At 42.5% G+C, this 9,565-nt stretch overlaps 1 protein-coding gene across 3 annotated transcripts in view; it reads left to right on the top strand.

Moving 5' to 3' along the window:
• Positions 1-6,715: 6,715 nt before the first annotated feature.
• fgfr3 (fibroblast growth factor receptor 3) overlaps positions 6,716-9,565 on the top strand; it is a 167,889-nt gene continuing 165,039 nt past the window's right edge. For 2 of the 3 annotated variants that reach the window (XM_041185745.1, XM_041185726.1), the window contains exon 1: positions 7,216-7,457. The gene's annotated coding sequence lies outside the window, so the exon portion shown is untranslated. Of the gene's footprint in view, positions 6,746-7,215; positions 7,458-9,565 lie in introns of those variants that run through there. The other variant, XM_041185735.1, reaches the window with a different exon arrangement.

Genomic DNA, 9,565 nt, shown 5'->3' with positions numbered 1-9,565 from the left:
GTAAGGCAGGATGGAACAATGGACCTGTCTAACTGAAGCTTGTGAAGGAGGGGTCACCCCATCCACCACCTCAAACTATCACTCTCTCCAATGGACAATGTCAGCAATCTACAGCATGTACTGTAGCAATTTGCCAAGATTGCACTTTCCAAACCTGTGACCTCTACCACTGAGAAGGACAAGGACAGCAGATGCTTTAGAACACCACCACCTGAAAGCTCACCTCCAAGCCATGTGCTATCCTGATTTGGAAATATATCACCACTTGTTCACTGTTGCTGGATCAGAATCCTGGAACTCCCTTCCTAACAGCACTGCGTGTGTTCCACATAAGAGTACAGCAATTCAAGAAGGCAGCACACCACCACCTTCTCAATGGTTACCAGCGACACTCATATTCCAAGAACAAATAAAACAAAAGTTAGGGAGATCAGTGAAGAGTGCATTTGGAAGTCAACTTCATGAAGTAACAAAGATATAGTTTAGAGCCATGACACAGCAATGGTTAAGAAACAAGTAGGCAATTTTTCAAGCGTAGAAGAAGCTGTTTTTGGTGATTGACTGGAGCTGGGGCATTTCAGAGTGAAGCACTACAGTGCTTAGTCTAAGTGAACAAGCAGGTACCAAATGTTAAGTGTTGTCAGGTTATAGGAGGTAATGACATTCTTGCTGTTTATTTGTCTAACAGCTGTTTCAAAAATCAGTCTCTTCAGTTCATAGAAAAAAAATGACTAAAATGTTGAATTGTTGATTGCCCTTGAACTGAGTTGAGTGGCTTGCTAGGCCGAATGGTCAACCACATTGCTGTGGATCAAGAGGCATGTTGAGGCCAGGCCAGCAGATTTCCTTCCCTATCAGATATTAGTGAACCAGGTGGGTTTCATTTCATTATTGAAACTAGCATTCAATTCTTGATTTTATTAATTAATTGAATTTAAATTCCACTAGCTGCCATGGTGGGATTATGAGCCCTTGTTATTCTGGGCTTCTTAATACTAGTGCAGGGGAATTACCACTGCACCACATTGTCCCTGGCAAATTTATGAATGAGAGCAACATTTTGATTCATTGATTGCAAAAAAGATTTAATGAATGGGGAAAGTTAGCCAGTTAAATGCATTGTGGGACTTCAGCTGTTGCAAAGTGATTAGAGGAACTATTAACTCCATTAAAACTGGGATGTGGACATTATTTCCTTAAACTAGGTCACCAATGTAAATGTAAAAGCCTAAAAGGAAACTATGCAAAGCTTGAATTCTCCAAATATAAAAACATTCTGAAAGAGAGAGCAATTGGGTCTTATTTTCCACTGTTAATTTTGTTTTAATGGAAAATAAAATGTGAAAAAGGGTGGTGCTCTATTGGGAAAATGCATTACTTGTGCTTGTCCAATGTTAGCACTGATTTGAACTGAAACTATGGAACTACAGAAAAAGAAAGTTTTAGATCAATTTGGGGAAGAAAAAACTGACAAAATTTCTCTCTAAACCCACCCACCTTCTGTTAGATGTAATGTTAGCTACTGTCAGGAATTTTGGCTTGCAGCAAATCCATAATTGCCTGGGGAGACAGGGGCATAGCAGCAATGTTCTGGACCAGTAATCTAGAGGTTCAGAACCACAGTCTGGGGACATGGGTTCAAAACCCAACATTGAGCCGGTGGGATTTAAATTAAATTAATAAAATCTTGAAATGAAAGTTAGTCTCATTAATTATGACCTGAAGCCATCTTTGATTGTCAGAGGAAACCCATGTGACTTACTCTTGTCCTTTGGGGAAGGAAACCTGCTGGCCTACCTGTGCCTCCAGACCCACAGCAATTAGGGGTGGGCAATATGTGCCAGCCTAGCCAGGCAATGCCCACATCCCATAAATGAAATTTAAAAAAGAAAGATTCATGTCATTGCAAATTTTGATATTGTGTCCTGTACCTCAAAGTCTAAATTATTGCACATAAAAATGTAATTTGATAATGTATATCAAAAACAGCAGTTGTCATACTACTGAAACTTGGGGAACATCATTGTTTACCTCCAGCCAGTCTGAAAAGCAGCCATTCATTACAACTCTCTGATTTCCATTCCTTAACCAATATTGTATCCATGATGCTTCTGCCCTTTTATCCCATGGACTTTAATCTTGCTATCAAGCCGAATATGTGGTATGGAACCAGAGAATCATAGAATGATTACAGCACAGGAAGAAGCCATTTGGCCCATTGTGTTCATGCTGACTGTCTGCATGAGCAGCTCAGCAACTCCCCTGCCTTTTCACTGTAATCCTGCATTTTTTTTCAGGTGCTTGTCCATTTTCCTTTTGAAAGCCACTATTGAATCTGCCTCCATTGTACTCTCAGGCAGTGCATTTCAGATCCTAGCTTCTCGCTGCAAAACATTTTTTTTCCTCATGTCGCCTTTGGCTCTTTTTGCCATTTACCTCATATCAGTGTCCTCTGGTTCTCAATCCCTCCACAGTTTCTTCCTATCTACTCTGTCCAGATCCCTCATGATTTTGAAAACCTCTATCAAATCTCCTCTTAACCTTCTCTCCTCTAAGAACAGCCCCAGCTTCTCCGATCTATCCATGGACTGGAAGTCCCTCATCCCCGGAACCATTCTTGTAAATCTTTTTTGCACCCTCCCTATTGCCTTCATACCCTTCCTAAAGTGCGATGCCCTGAATTGAACACAATACTCCAGTTGAGAATGAACCAGTGTTTTATAAAGGTTCATCATAACTTCCGTGCTTTTGTATTCTATGCCTCTATTTATAAAGCCCAGGGCCCCATGTGCCTTTTTACCCACTTTCTCAACCTGCCTTGCCCTTTTGAATGATTTATACTCCCAGGTAACTCTGTTCCTACACCCCCATTGAAATTGTGCGCTTTATTTTATATTTATATTTTATCTTGATCTTCCTATCAAAATGTATCACATTGCACTTCTCTGCATTATATTTCATCTTTCAAATGGCTGTGCATGCCACCATCATGTCTTTGTCATGTTGAACTCTCTCACTATCCTCCTCACAGTTCACAATACTTCTGAGGTTTGTGTCATCTGCAAATTTTAAAATTTTGCCCTATATACTCAAATCAAGGTCCTTAATATATATCAAAAAAAGCAGTGGTCATAGTGCTGACCCCTGAGGAACCCCACTGTATGCTCTCTTCCAGTCCAGAAAAATAACCATTCACCACTACTCTATTTCCTGTCACTCAGCCAACTTCGTATCCGTGCTGCTACTGTCCCTTTTATTCCACGAGCTTCAAGTTTGCTGGCAAGTCTATAATGTTGCACTTTATCAACCATCTTTTGAAAGTTCATAAACACAACATCAACTGTGTTGCCCTTATCCACCGTCTCTGCTATCTCATGAAAAAACTCAGTCAAGTTAGTCAAATATAAAATATAAACAGAGAATGGTGGAAAAATTCAGCAGGTCTGGCAGCATCTACAGAGAGGGGATCAGAGTTAATGCTGCAGATCTATGACCTCTTACTTGACAGTTATTTTTGGCTGAAAAGGCAGAATTACAAAAGACTAAAAAGCTCAAAAATAAAGTGTCAAAAATCAATACTTTCAGATTTGGAGCATGCCCCCGGTGTCTACTAGAAAATAAATCTTTTTCTTCTCTGCTCCTGCCCACACCCCCACTATGTTGAAATCTGAATCCATAGCACCGTCCAAACTCATAGCAAAGGAACCATTTCCCTTATGGAGTTATTTTGTTAAAGCTTTTCTGAGGGTTTGAAGCACAGAGGCTCTAAATTCAAACAAAAATCCAAAATTAGGAGTTGCAGAGAATGTTAGAATTTTCATTACCCACCAGTGCCTTTAAACCAAAGTGGAGACCCTACATACATACAAGTTGCGACCAATTTAGATGCAGCTTTATCGGATAAAGTAAATGACTCACATTTATATAGCATCTTTTATGGCATCAGGACCTCCCAGCATCCTTCATAATAAAGGAAGTAGTATTGAAGTGTGAGTCTCCTGACCAGCCCCCCGACACCCCCAGCCCCCATCCTCCATCCTCTATAAACTCAACCAAAGTTCTGCTACCTCTATGCTCTCCTGCTCTAAGTTCTGCTTGCCTATCACCAATGTACCACAGCTCTGAAAAAGTCACACAGACTCGAAATGTTAACTCTGTTTCTCTCTCCACAGATGCTATCAGGCCTGCTGAGTTTTTCCAACATTTTCTAGTTTTATACCTGTTGACTTAAGTTGACTCCTAATCCCCTAATGCCTAATGCCTCGGGTGGGGGGTGGGGGGGCAGTGGCAAAGTGGTATTGTCATTGGACTAGTTTTCCAGTAACCCAGAGTAATGCTCTGGGGACCTGGGTTTGAATCCCACCATGACAGATGGTGAAATTTGAAGTGATGACCACAAAACCATTGTTGTAAAAACCCATCTGGTTTACTGAAAACCTGCTGTCCTTACCTGGTCTGGCCTACATGTGACTCCAGACCCACAGCAATGTGGTTGATACTTAACTGCCCTTTGAACAAGAGCAATTAAGGATGGGCGATAAATGCTGGCCCAGCCAGCAATACCCACATCCCATGAATAAAAAAAATCTTTGTGATTAAATTGCTTCACAAGCTTACCCTGATTATCTCTGTAAGCTCCTCCCACCCCTTAACCCTCAAAGAACATTGCAATCCTCCAACTCCGGTATTTTGGGTTTCCCCATTTCCTTTGCCCCACCATAGGTGGATGTGCCTCCATCTATCTCAGTCTTAAAATCCAGAATCCCATTCCTAAACCTCCCTCACTCTCCACCTCACTTTACTCCCTTCGGGAGCAGCTGAAAACCCATCTGTATGACCAAGTTTTTAGTCACTACTCCTAACATCTCCTTTAGTTTTTGTTTGATTATGCTGCCATGAAGCCCTTTGAAATAATTTTTCTGTATTAAAGATGCTATATGCATGCAAGTTGTTGTTGTAGCATATTTGCAGACAGGGAAGTCCTACAAACAGCAATGAGGTAACTAACCATAAAATCTTAGTGCTGTTGGCTGAGGAATACAAGGGGAAGACTCCTGTTCTCCTGTGAATACTGTGAATAAGGCCATAATGATATTTCATATGCATCTTAGAGCGTTTGGAGGGGGGGGGGGGGGGGGGGGGGGGGGGGGGGGGGGGGGGGGGGGGGGGTGGTTGCGGGAGGGTGGGGGGTTGATTTCAGTTTATGCCTAATCAAAAATCAGCAACATTGACAATGCTCATTCACTATTGCACTGAAGTGTCATCTTAGATGACGTGCCCAAGTCTTTGGAGTCGCTAATCCAATCCTAATTGACGTCACATCTTGCTTCCTCTGTAAACTCTAAATCAAAACTCTCTGTTTGTGTCCCAGCTTGTGTCAAATCTTGTTCACCCATTACCCCTAAGCCCGCTGACCCACACTGGCTCCCTGACCAGCAGCACCACGTTTTTAAAATTCTCATCCATGCTTTCAATTGCTTCATAATCTCCCCACTTCTTTCTCTGTGACTGCCACCAGCCCAACAACCCTCTGAGATATCTGCGCCCCTTCAATTCTGACCTATTGCGCATTCCAGATTTTAATCTCTGCACGATTTGTGGCTGTACTTTCAGCTGCCTAGGCCCTAAACTCTGGAGGCCAGTTCCCAAATCTCTCTCTCCATCTTTAAGGCGTTCTTTAAAACCTGCCTTTTTAACCAAACTTTTGACCACCTCTCCGAATCTCTCTTTATGTGGCTCGGTCTCAAATTTCATTTGATATTCTTCCTGTGAAGTACCCTGGGACATTTTGCTACATTAAAGGTGCTATAGAAATTTAAATTATTGTTGTGGCTTGAACCCACAACTCTCTGACTCAGAAACAAAAGCTGTACCACTGAGCCAGGGCAGATGCACCAGCCTTTGAAAAGGGATGAGATGGGTTAGTTCATCAGTAGTAGAAACCATAGAAAAGTTACAGCCATTCAGCCCATCTTGTCCATGCCAGCCTGAGGACACCCAGGTTCCCTTTCTAATCCCACCTTCCTGCACCCGGCCCATAGCCCTGCAGTTTACAGCGCTTCAGGTGCAGATCCAGGTACTTTTTAAAAGAGTTTAGAGATTCTGCCTCTACCATCAACTTGGGCAGCGAATTCCAGACACCCACTACCCTCTGCATAAAAAAGTTCTTCCTCACATCCCCCCTACACCTTCTGCCACTTATCTTGAATCTTTGCCACTTTGTGGCATGCTGAGGATGTGACAGGCACTATATAACTGCAAGCTAATTCACTGAATCATTTTTTTCTTAGACATTTTGAAATAAGGTTCAATATCAATGCCAGATATTTTGATTATTTATATGCGAGTTCCTGTATAATCCCGGCACCCAGTTGATGCTATCAAATGGCAACAGTGCTGTGGGCAGGATTTAACCCTCATGATTATAATCTCGTGAGTGCTCGGGTTCGATTTATGGTCTGTGCTGAATTAACTCACTCACAGCACATTACCATTGACCTCTATCAGTCCTGGGGTGGAATATCGGTCAGCTTTTCTCTCCTGACCATCGGCTAGTAAACTTAAGCCGATTGAGGACAGAATCGGGCGAGGTTGTGATGCCTTTCACAGCTGAATAGCCTGTCAGCCCCGGGGTGCCCAGGAAGCCACTTGAGCATTAAAGTAGAGAGGAACTGTGTCACTATACACCAACGAGGAGCCAAGCACACAGCGGGGAAGAAGGCAAACTGGCAGAAAGACAGGCAAGGTAAAGAAAAGTAAATTAAGTGAGTTGGAACCTCCAGCGGCCGATTCTTGACTGAAGGGAATTTTTCCCTCACTATTTTAAAATAAGATCATGTTACATTTTGGGAATCGTGTGCTCAGTGCCACGAAACCACCATTAGCTGCTGTCATTAACAGCTCATTCTGGTATATAGTGTGTGCTAATGCCACCTCGTCAAGTACAGAGACAAGAGGGGGGAAATGCATCATCTCCCTAATTTAAATGAATTAGATATGTTTCAACTGGTCTACATTGAAGGCCGGGCCGGGATAAGGCAAGAGATTTCTGCACATTCCACCAGAGAGTAAATGGAATGCAAAAGGACAGCTTCTGCCTCATCCCAGCTCCGAAATGCAGATTGCACCGAGTCCAGTTTCTCTGCCCACGCTACAGTGTGATCTCACACTCCGCATCAGCAGCAGCACAGCTCACAGCGAGTGACTGGAGGAAAGGTTGCTGTGCGGAGAGGGGAGAACAGAGCAGTGATGTCAGGCGGAGAAGCTGCTCTGTTAGAGGGAGCTGGGTGAGAGGAGGGAGAGAGACAGACAGACAGAGAGAAAGAGAGAGAGAGAGAGAGAGAAGGAAAAAAAAGGCTTTAATTGCCAGAGTCGGGTTACTATCACTTGACTGCTGAGTTCTGCGGAGGATTAGCACGTTTGAATCAACTTCATGACCACACGGTGTTAGAAGTGAGGTAGGATTCTGTGAAACCCAATCCTTGTTTCTTTCGTCTGTTTCTGATTTTTTTTTCAAACACTGAAGGAGCTGCAGAAACTCGGGGCACTTTGCCTGCTGGTCACATTGCAAAAGAACAGCACACTAGTTTATTTTGGCTGGGAAAAAGAAGTGGAATTTTGATAAGTGTGGGAGAGGCGTCCTTCAGTGCCATCAATATATAGCAATGACGCGATGGAATATTTTCCTCCTGTTTTAAAACAGTAAATTTCTCTTTTAAAACATCTCTTCGTTAAAAGCTTCGGATAAAGTTGCTTACAGAACAGTAATTTGTTTATTTTTGTAGGTGAGTGGATGTGTATGAGGGTGTGTGAGTTTGTGCCTGACTACACACAAACTTTTACCCCTTCCGCCTCAGAATATGGTTTTCTTTGCAGCTTGATGCTTATTTATAGTTATTTTTTATGATTATTTCTTATAATTGCATTGCATAATATTGTGTAGGAACTTGATATAATAAAACGCTAAATGTAAGCGTGTTACAGTCCCAACTAAGGCCCGGGCTATCTTGGCATAGCCATATTGCCATAGCAACGAAGGAGTTAAAGTGATGTGCTGTTTGCAATATTGACCTCTTAAACGGGCTTAACTGGAGGATTGTGAGGTCGATAAATAACAATGCAGAAAGATAAATAAAACTTGGTGCAGCTAGAAATTCATCTCAGGCGGTAGCACAAAACTGGCGTTATCAGGTTGACCGCCTGTTCCATGTAGCATCTGATATTTAATTCCATTGACTGCAATGGATCTGAATATCAAGCACTGTACAACGGGCAGCCAATCCCATACCACCCGTTCTGTGCCATCGCCTGAAATAAATTTCCAGCCTCTTTGCGTTTTGGGAGAAACTCTTTTCTATTTAAAAATAACAACTTTATTAATTGACATACAAAATTCACCATTGCATTAAACTCTAGCAACCCTACTGATTATGGGCAGGATATAAAAAGTAAAGTTCTGATATATTTTGGTAAGCTCTGTCAGTTAAAACAGAGGCACGCTAAAGTGAATTTGACCTCTTGGTCATTGAGATGTTGGATTAGAATAAAAACATTAGGCAAGTGTGTGAATTTGACATTGGAGGAACTGTGAAGAATCCATCATTTGATCCTATTCCCATTCCAGGACCTGAGGTAACAATGTGTGACCCAGATTCTGCTCTAAATCTGGCCTATTTTATAGAGTAGAATGTGAGCCTGAGCTCAATGGCTCTTAACACCTGGTAAAAGTTCACTTCACTTCCTTGAAATCTGGTTTTGTGATTACAGAGAGCTACAATGAGTTTACAGCACAGAAACAGGCAGTTTGGCCCAACAGATCTACGGCTGTGTTTCTGATTCACACAAGCCTCTTCCCACCCTATTTCATTTCACCCTGTCAACAGGTGCTTCTATTCCTTTTTCCCTCCTGTGCTCACCAAGCAGTCTTAATTGCATCTATTCGATTCACCTCAATAACACCATGTGGCAGCGAGTTCCACACTTTAACCACTTTCTCAGTAGAGAAGTTTCTCTTGTCAGTCAAATAAGAGGTGAGACTGTTCAGAGCGGCTCAGGAACTTTAGCTAACATGACACAGGCAATCCACTGAGGCACCTCAAAAGGGTAGCAGACAGGAGATTAGACCTAAAAAGCTAGCTGCGGATGCTGGAAATCCAAAACAAAAACAGAATTACCTGGAAAAACTCAGCAGGTCTGGCAGCATCGGCGGAGAAGAAAAGAGTTGACGTTTCGAGTCCTCATGACCCTTCAACAGAACTTGCATTCGAGTCCAAGAAAGAGTTGAAATATATGTGTTCTATTGTACTATTGTCGTTGACATCTTTTGATGATCTGCTTCTATCACTGCTTGTTTGTCCCTACAACCACACACCCCACCCCCCCCCACCTCTTTGTCTCTCTATCTCTCCGCCCCCCACACACACACCTTAAACCAGCTTATATTTCAACTCTTTCTTGGACTCGAACGCAAGTTCTGTCGAAGTGTCATGAGGACTCGAAACGTCAACTCTTTTCTTCTCCGCCGATGCTGCCAGACCTGCTGAGTTTTTCCAGGTAATTCTGTTTT

This window comes from Carcharodon carcharias, chromosome 1 (assembly GCF_017639515.1).
Source record: "Carcharodon carcharias isolate sCarCar2 chromosome 1, sCarCar2.pri, whole genome shotgun sequence".
Lineage (NCBI taxonomy): Eukaryota > Metazoa > Chordata > Chondrichthyes > Lamniformes > Lamnidae > Carcharodon > Carcharodon carcharias.
This window is presented reverse-complemented; position numbering and strand designations above follow the sequence as displayed.